We start from the raw sequence: 10282 nt of genomic DNA, 5'->3' as shown, positions 1-10282 counted from the left end.
TTTCTTTTTGCCAGTCCTGGGGCTTGAACTCAGGGCCTGAGCACTGTCCTTGGGCTTTCTTCAAGGCTAGCACTCTACCACTTGAGCCACAGCACCACTTCCAGCTTTTTTTCTAGGTATGTTATACTGAGGAATCGAACCCAGGTCTTCGTGCATGCTAGGCAAGCACTCTACCACTAGGCAACACTCCTGGAACCCCAGCATTTTATTTTTTGGTGATTAATTGGAAATGTGCATCCTGTACTTTCCTGCCCAGGCTAGCTTTGAATGGCTAGTCTCAGTCCTCAGTCTCTTATGTAGCTAGGATTATAGGAATGAACTACCAGAGCCTGGTTACATTTTTAACTTTTAAGGGCTGACCTGGAAGCTTATCTTCACAAAACAAGGAAATATTCTTTCTGTTAATGACAAGTTTGTATCTCGCATAGAATCCTGACACAAGTACTATGCAAAGGTCTGATATCCACCAAGACACAAAATTATGCATATTCATTTTCTACAATATTATGTCTTTAAACATGTAGGGATATGTATGTATGTATGGGTGTATAATATACTACTATGTTAATAATGGAGTTCCTATGTGTAAATTCTGGGAAAGCCAATTCAGGCAGCAAATACTTCAGTACTTGAGTTACACAATGACACTTGTAAACAAATGGAAGTTGTTCAGGGTCACTGTCTCCTGTAATCCTAGCTATTCAGCAAGCAGACATTGAGGGGTTTGTGGTCCAAGGCCAGCCTGCGCACAACAGGAACAAGAGCCCTTCTCAACAAAAAAAGCAGGCATTGTGTTATTTTCCTGTCATCTCAGATTTGCAAGAGTGTTTCAGGACTAGCCTGGCAAAAATAAGACAAAGACAAACAAAACAAAATAAAACAAAAACTAGCCAGGTGCCATTGGCTCACACCTGTAATCCTTACTCAGGAGAGTAAGATTGCAGTTCAAAACCAGCACAGGCAGGAAAGTCCATGAGATTCTTTTTTTTCTTTTTGCCAGTTCTGGGGCTTGAACTCAGGGCCTGGGCACTGTCCTTGGGTTTTGTCAAGGCTAGGGCTCTAACAATTGAGCCAGAACACCACTTCCAGCTTTTTCTGTGCATGTGGTACTAAGGAATTGAACCCAGGTCTTCGTGCATGCTAGGCAAGCACTCTACCACTAGGCCATACTCCCTGCCCTCCATGAAAGTCTTATTTCCAATTAACCACCAGAAAACTAGATGTGGTGCTGGGGATCAAAGTGGCCAAGTGCTAACCTTGAGCAAAAAAAGCTGAAAGACCGTATCCAGGTCCTTAATTCAAGCCCCATGACTGACAAAAACAAATAAAAAAAATCCTGAGATCATAAAATTTGTTAGAGGGTGTGGCTGAAATGGTAGAATGTCTGCCTAGTAAAAGGGATGCCCTGAGTCCAAACCACCATACTGCCAATAAAACAAAACCTCAAATCAAATTGGATCAAAGCTGTATGGAAACCAACAATATGAGAGCATTTTCTTAATTTTGATTATGGATTCTACTAGAAGTTAACATTTCAAAATATTTGGCACTTTTTTTGCCAGTCCTGGGGCTTGAACTCAGGGCCTGAGCACTGTCCTTGGGCTTTCTTAAGGCTAGAGCTCTACCACTTGAGCCACAGCACCACTTCTGCTTTTTCTATGTATGTGGTACAAAGGAATTGAACCTGGGTCTTTATGCATGCTAGGCAAGCACTCTACCACTATGACAAACTCCCAGCCAAATCTTTGACACTTTCTGACTTTAAAAAATGCTTTATGCATTAGCAAAACCAATTTTAAGAAACAGCCCAAGACAGTAAAATAGATTAAAATAGTAGCTCTAACATTTTGTGGAATTCTGGACAAATCCCATAACTGACAAATTGATTTTTAATCTTATTTTAAAAAATATGTTCAAATAAGAGGATATAAAACAATTTTCACTGCTGATTTTTTACATTCACTGGTTTTACTGGATAGAATATAAAAATATTCTGTTTTCAGGATTTGTTTGTCATAATAAATCTGCTTGAGTCACAACTGAGCATCTGAATTGACATTTCATTTTTACTAAATGCAGATGCCAACAGATTGCTCGATGGTGTCTTTCTGTAGAACATGAATGTTGTTCTTAGATTCTGTTAAATTTTTAATTCTCTGGCTCTTACTAAATAATTTTTTGAAACCTGGGATAACTAGATAATAAAACATTAAAGAATAGTCTAGTTCCTACTTCCTGTGGTTGTTGAAGTAGTAAGGATGTGCACAGGTAACTGGTGCTCAAGTTGAATGTGAGCAAAATGCCTGTGTTATGCACATGCCCTTCCCAGGTCAGCCATGATGAGACTATAACATAACAATAGTGTAAGCACTATAACATATAATCAACTCCAGCCATAACATGTTGCACTGCAGAAGTTCTTGTCTTTAGATATTAGTTAACACAATCCATCAAGTAGTATTTCTTGAGTAATCAACTAAAGTATGTGTTTTTTTAATCTTTGCCAGTCCTGGGACTTGAACTCAGGGCCAGGGCACTGTCCTTGAGCTTTCTTAAGGCTATCCCTTTACCACTTGAGCCATAGGACCACTTCTGGCTTTTTCTGTGTATGTGGTACCAAGGAATCAAATTCAAGGCTTCATGCATGCTAATCAAGCACTCTACTGCTAGGTCACACTCCCATACCTAAAGTATGTTTTCCAGATCGCTGACTAGTAATTAAAAGAGTTCCAAAATTAGCAAATCTTTTGATGCTTAAGAAGAACATTAGCTTACATTAATTCTAAGTGCTTTCTCTCTGCATTGCCAAACCATTTACATGAAAACTCATCTGCAGGTTATTTCCAGGAGCCTGGTGAATATGAATAAACTCTATGATTGAAAAATTATACTCTTCACAGAAACATCTATTAAAACACATAAGAAATTTTGTTATCATCCATCTAATGCAGCAAACAATTTTTGGAACAAAATAAACATAAGAAAAAACAGAAGGGGTACTTAACAAAGAAGAGGTATTCATCATTGATAAAAGAAAAAGCAGCCAGATGCCAGAGGCTCATGCATGTAATCCTAGCTACTCAGGAGGCTGAGATCTTAGACTGCAGTTCAAAACCAACCTGGGCAGTAAAGTCTGTGAGACTCTTATCTCCAATTAGCCACCAGAAAACCAGAAGGGGAGCTATGGCTCATGGTGCTCAAAGTAAGCAAAAAGAGCTCAAGGACAGTGCCCAGGTCCTGATTTCAATCCCCACAACCAACAACAAAATATTTTTCTTCCTCAAGTTAGATAATTGTATCCATTATTTGACATAGGGTTGACAAACATGGAAAAAGCTCAACAAGCGAATATAACAAGAACAACATGAATACTGAATATGTTGTATACATGAAAGGGAATAACAAACATATGTGTAATTGTGGTCTGTGGCTAACCTCGCCCACTCAACTCCCCACATGTAGGTAGCATCTCTGCAGTACACGTGCATCCAGACTGAAGAGCAGAGCACCTGCTAAAGAACAGCATGAGAGGGGACAGGAGTTTGGCCTAGTGGTATAGTGCTTGCCTAGCATGCACGAAGACCCAGGTTTGAGTCATTGGTACCACATATACAGAAAAGCTGGAAGTGGTGCTGTGGCTCAAGTGGTAGAGCACTAGCCTTGAGGAAAACCCAAGGATAATGCTCAGGCTGAGTTAAGTCCCCAGGACTGGCAAAAAAAAGAACAGCATGAGTCCCCTACCTTGATGAGAAATGGGTGCCACAGTTTATCAGAGCCATTTTCTCCAGCCTGAAATCAGTACTATGCCCAGTGTACCAAATACTGCTGGAAAACCCCTAATGGCAGATCATGGGTCTTCTTCCCCCTGGAAAAGGAAGATCCACAGGGTTTCTGGCCCACAATCCTGAGGAAAATGCTACCTGAACAGATATCAAATTCTGAGAAATGTCTCCCTAATTCTCATTCTCTCCTTCCCCTATCTCTTTTATTCTCTTTCTGTCATTATCTAACTCAGGAGATTGGCAATGCCTCACTGTGGCTCAATCTTATATGGATCCTACATGGAGTGACTTTGTGGTATCTGTTTTGCAATACAAAACAAATCTGACTTATGTAGTGGCCAGACTGTGATGTCTTGGACCCTTTTAGAGATCCATGTCACTGTGTCTAAGGTGGCAAATCTGGGCCACATGGCAATCTGTGGTCCCTTAGATGTTGCAATGTTGCTTACATGAGGGCTCTATGTAGTCAAATTTTAATTTTTTGTTACTATTATCAAGGTGACGCATAGTTACATAAGTCAGGTAAATAGTACATTTCTTTTCTGTCTTTTTTTTTGTTCTGGGGCTTGCACTTGGGCCTGGGCAGTGTTCATGAGCTTTTTTGTGCTCAAGGCTAGGGCTTTACCACTTAAGCCACTGTGGTGCTACATCTAGATTTTTCTGAGTTTATAGGAGATAAAAGTCTCATGGACGTTCCTGCCTCACTGGATTTGAACCTTGCTCCTAAGGGTTCAACTGACTAAACTGCTAGGATTAAAGGCTTGAGCCATCAGCGCCTGGCAAAAGTTTATATCTTTTCTTTTCCTTTTTCTTCTGGTCATGGGGTTTGAATTCTGGGCCTGGGTGCTGTCCCTGAGATCCTTTGGCTCAAGTCTACCACTCTATTACTTAAGCCACACTTACTACCTCCAGCCTTTTTCTGAGTAGTTAATTGGAGATAAGTCTTTCCTGCTCATGCTGGCTTCGAAACCTGAGCCTCAAATCTATGCATCCTGAGTAGCTAGCATTACAGGTGTGAACCATGGCACCTGGCAGGAGTATATTTCTTTTTGGACAATGTCACCCCTTTCCTCCCTCTCCCAGTTTTTCCCTTTGATTCCCACCTACAAGTTGTATGTTTTCAACACAGTGTCTAGTAAGTACCACTACTGCACTAGTTCACCCTTGTCTCTCCATTTCTATGCCCCTCTTACCTTCCCAAAGACAGGTAAATGAACAAACAAAACAACAAAGAAAACACCTCTTGTTTCCACTTCCTTGAATTCATTTCAATAAATATTATTTTGTATGATCAGAGGCACATAGGCATTGCATCTTTGTGTTCCTCTCCTAAGAATACAGTCCGTTTATTCATGTGCTTCTGTCCCAGGGTATTGGCTGGGAATTTCATGGCTTCCAGAGGTCTTCGTCTGTGAGCCATCTGGTTGTCTATACTAGAGGGAAAGGGATTGCTAACATGGACTTGGGTCTATTTTTGAATTTCACCTCCCTGGGATATTTTGTCTCTCCATTCATTGAGCTTTCTGGGAAGATTCAGTTCTGTGAATCATTTGGTGTTTGCTAGCCTTAGAGCTGGGCTCTCTTGGGTTGCTGAGCTGCCTGGGATTTGTGACCTCCAGTGGGAGGCTTCTGAGGTATATTGGAGTCAGTGTCCACACTAAGATGTTTCTGAGTTGACAGAGCACCTGCATCCCAGAGGAAAGTCTCCTCTTGTCTCTGTTCTGTGTTCCAGAGCTCAAAAGACCTGACCCATTTGGTGTTTTACCTCCAGAATGCAATATTGTCAAATCACCAATGTCAGACACTGGGTTCTGGTGACCCCATCCAAATGTGATCTGACAATGGTAGACAACATGCTGAGAAGCATTCCTGGAGTGACTTTGAGAACTTTCACACACCCACTCTTAACAAACCCAGCTTCCTTGACCTTGGCTCCTCAGACCCTCCTCTAGGGCCAGGATTCTGCCATTGCTTAGAAAGTCATTGGTTCTACATTGGCTCCAGTTGTGGAGTTCTTTTTGACAAAAAAACAGGGATCAATTGCTTAGGGACAGACAGGATGTGTCCAATATTTTCAGGCACTTCTGCACTGTAGGTTTCCATCCCTATATTTCATGCCTTGCCTCATGAAGCCCTGTTTGGATCAAAGGAAGATCTATTTCTTGGGAACATCTTTCCAAAGCTCAACTTGGCCTTTATGTGAGGAGGTTTCTTAGCATTCCATCCAGCATCTCCCCTCAATTACAAACATCTTTGGAGGACAGAGGTCCATGGAACCGGGGTTGGAACTCAGTTTTGATTTTGGTGTTCTTGCCACACCTCCAGCCCTTTTTGATCTTGTTATTCTACTGTTAATATTTTATTTTTGAATAAGCACATATTTGTAATGAGTGTCATTTTAGTATTTATATACAAGGACACAGTGCACTTGGAGCAAATTAACCCATCTATTATATTTCCATTCCTCTTCTCCTCCCAATTTGGTGGGTTTCTTTTATATTTTTGCCAGTCCTAGGGCTTGAACTCAGGGCTTAGGCACTGTACTTGAGCTTTCTCAAGGCTAGTATTCTATTACTTGAGCCACAGGACCACTTCTGGATTTTTCTGTATATATGGTACCAAGGAATCAAACCCAAGACTTCGTCCCAGCTTGGAGGGTTTCTTCACGTTCTGGTTATTTTTGAGATAGGGTCTCACTTTTTCTCCTGAAGGCCAGGAATGCAATTTTCCTATTTAAGTTTCTCATTATAGCTGGGATAACGGATGCACACCCCCACACCCAGATTTTCTGTTGAGATGTGGCCTTGGGAATGGTTTACCTGGACTAGCCTCAAACCCAGTTCTTTCCCATATCTGCTTCTGGAAAACCTAAGGTAACAGGTTCAAATCACCAGTAACTGGCCATCAGATACATCTTCTGAAAGCTGAAGTCCCTCAGGGCTGGGGAATCAAAAGGACTGCAGCCAAATTCCACCTGTGCTTACGGGACAAAATGCTCATGACACTGTGTCGGCTGAACCATAGAAACCAAATGAACAAATCAACTATCGGATATGTATATAACACAGAAGAAACACCAAACTGCCCCCAGAACATTATCTCCTTTATAAAATACTCACATTCATTCCCTAAACATTCTGAGGACTAAAAGAACATATTCTATACCATGCAACAAAGATTCAAGAATTGCTATATTATGACCCTTTGGTGCCAAGCAACCGCATGCTTATTTTTCACCTGTCCCCAAACTTAGATAATTATTAATATCTGTGCAGCAAAGCAACCAAAGAAGAGGATCTTGTCAACCCCATGCTGTAGAAATTTCCTTCTTTGGGTGATAGGTGAGCTTTGTAGAAACTCACCTTCCTACCACTGAGCCCTACTTGTTGTGGAGCCTGCTGCTTCTGTCTGAAGCCTATGTCAGGCTTTAGCATCAGAGAGAACCATAGAATGAATACTGGATCCATCCTTTTCTGTCTCAGAAAATTACTTGTGAACATACAACAGGTCTTCAGTAGCCAGGCTCCAGGAAGAGCCATTCTCGCAGGTCACATGGGAGGGGAGAGACACATCAGTGTGGTTGTCAAGGTGCCAGGACCCATGTAAATATGGCCTGTTTCTTCAGACAGAGTAGTTGCATTGTGCAGAAAGCAATAGTTCAAATAGGCCATAGTGAATGAGGTTCAACCTCACAGTTTGCTTTGTATCAGGCTGAACCAGCTGGATTTAATCACAACCTAACAATGTCAGAATTTGTGTATTTCCCTCAGGGTCTGTGGTACCTATTGAGGAAAACACAGGGTTATATAACAATCTTACAGTAGAATTCCTTGGAAGACCTCCCTGAGTGGGAAGCAGCTGTTCTCGGCTACTGGATGACCACGAAGACAGGTAAGTAAATTAATCCAGTAATAGAGAAAGGAAGCTCATTTAGTACACTGTCATAACAGAAATCTCAGATTTGGGGCTGGGAGCACAGCCGAGGGGTAGAGTGGTTGCCTAGCATGCACAAAGCCCTGGGTTCGATTCCTTGGTACCACATATATAGAAACAGCCAGAAGTGGTGCTGTGACTCAATTGGTAGAGTGTAGCCTTGAGAAAAAAGGAGCTCAGGTACAAAGTCCAGGCCCAGAGAGTTCAAGGTCCATGACCTGCAAAAAAAATCTTTAACATATATCCCTTAATTATTTTGTGTAGGTACCATGATTATTTTATACTTATTTTTATTTTATATGGGTAAGGTAAGGTATATAACCTGATGTTTTGCAGTATATGTACTATGAAATTATTTTTATAGTCAAACAAAGTAGTCTGTCACCTTTAATAGTTGCCTTTATGGAGTCTATTTGCAAGTAAGCCTTCCTAAGAAACCCTCACCCACTCAGTTTCTAATTCTAGTTAATCAGTCCATTTGGGAAATTTGTAATGATTTTCCATCAGGAGCTATAGAGTAAAATATGAAAACCTTTAGGTATGCCTTTTCATGCATCCATGACACACATAAAATGGAAATTGTATTACCAGGCTTGAAAGCTGGGAGTTTTAGTAGGAATCAGGCAGGAGTAAGGAGAAAGTACATGCTAAAAAACAAAGGAAACACAATGGGTGAGGCTGTAGAAGTGGGACAAAAGGGCCACATGGTAGGAAGAGGATTAGCCTGACTAGAAATTGGGTCTGGGGTGCAACCCTAGGAGGGTTCTGCTACAGAGAAGGAAGCTGGAGCAGGCACTGCCTTGTGAACCTGATCTGGGAGATTGGACATTATTTGAACAGCAATAGGCAGCACCTGCAGAATTTGAGTGGGAATGACATGTTCTGACCTGCAGGTGGAGCAATTCCAGGCATACAGAATAGCCACAGTGTGAAGACATTATGACTGCTGGCAGGAAGAACAGTTGACATTGGTTGTAAAGGAGCAGAGATGGGAGTGATGGGACTTTGAAGCTAACTATGCTGACAGGGGTTAAGTGTAAAGTAATGGTGGAGGGTATTGGTTAGGCTTGGGGCTGGGGGGGCTGGTAGAGAGAGGCCATCAAGGATGGTTTCAAACATCTCTACACCAAGTAGTACCACTCAGTGAGTGAGGCAGCACTGGAAGAAGGTAAGTTTGTGGAGTATGGAGCTGCTGGCTTCAGATTGGGAAATGAAAATGGATCCCTGGCCATTATGGAACAAAAATCACTTATCTGAGTGCTGTTGGGGAGCTGACCTAACCTATCAGTAACTTAGATGAATCTACCTTATAAAACAATTACAATAATAATTAGGAAACACAACTAACTGGTTTCATTCATTTAGTTTCAAAGAAAGTCCATCCCCCCCTCCCCCGCTCTCTGCCAGTTCTGAGGCTTGAACTCAGGGCCTGAATACTGTCCTTCAGCTTTCTCAAGGCTGGATCTGTAGCACTTGAACCACAGCACCGCTTCTGGCTTTTTCTATGGATGTGGTACCAAGGAATCAAACTCAGGTCTTTGTGCATGCTGGCAAGCACTCTACCACAAAGCCAAACTCCCCGTCCTGAAAGTTCTCTTTTTATCAATCAGGGTGAGGTGGTACCTTAGGTAAAATGGGAATATCTACTCATACCTGTCTGGTTTGCATATGCACACTATGGATATTTTCACCACACAACACAGTACTGCTAAAAGTAAACTAAATAAAGAAAACCAACAAATATTGGGAAGTAGAGCCAAGAAGAGCAAGAGCATGAGTCCTGCTTGATATACATAACAAAGCCCAGACTTAAAAAATGAATTGAACATAATCACTGTTGATTATGATTTCTGTGGAGTCCTACAGTCCACCAGACTGTCTCTCTGAGAAATACACTCTTTTACCCACTCCCCAATAGCCTCTAAAATCCCTTATATAGCACCTTTCTTTCTACAGGGGGAATAATAGAGCTTGGGGACCCTGTTCTCTTCTGTATGGAATCATGGTGGGTACAAGAGGATTGGAGGGCTGTCTGGTGCATCAGTCTGTAGAGAGAACACATTTCTTTTAAAAATTTTGTATGGTGTTGTTGGAAATTAAACTGAGGCTCTCCCTCATCTGCCAATCAAGTCCTCTACCACTGGGCCATGTCTCAAGCTGTCAGTTAACTTTTTAGGGGTTCAAAATGCATCTCACTGGTAGAGTACCCACCAAGCTTATGAGACAAGGTCACGTCCAGCATAAAAACAAGAAGCCTCTCTATATCTATGTACCAGCTTAGTCAAGAATGAAAAATGCCCTGCTTTTCTTCACCGTGCTGGGAATGATCATTTCACTTGTGTCCCTGTTAGGACACGTGGTAAAGAACTCACAGTAATGCTTTTGTGCTCAGGGCAGGTCTGACCACCAGAACCACCCTCCCCTATAGGAGTCTCCTTCACGGCTTGCTATCTGCCCACCCTTGGTAAAGCTCCCAGAACACTCGAGAAGAACTGGTCCTCCGACTCCTTATGCTTTATCCATCTCAAGGACGGGCCACGTTGAGGCGAAGTTTCTTATCAACTATG

Source organism: Megascapheus bottae, chromosome X (assembly GCF_031878675.1).
Source record: "Megascapheus bottae isolate mThoBot1 chromosome X, mThoBot2.hap1, whole genome shotgun sequence".
NCBI lineage: Eukaryota > Metazoa > Chordata > Mammalia > Rodentia > Geomyidae > Megascapheus > Megascapheus bottae.
Note: the sequence above shows the minus strand (reverse complement) of the source record.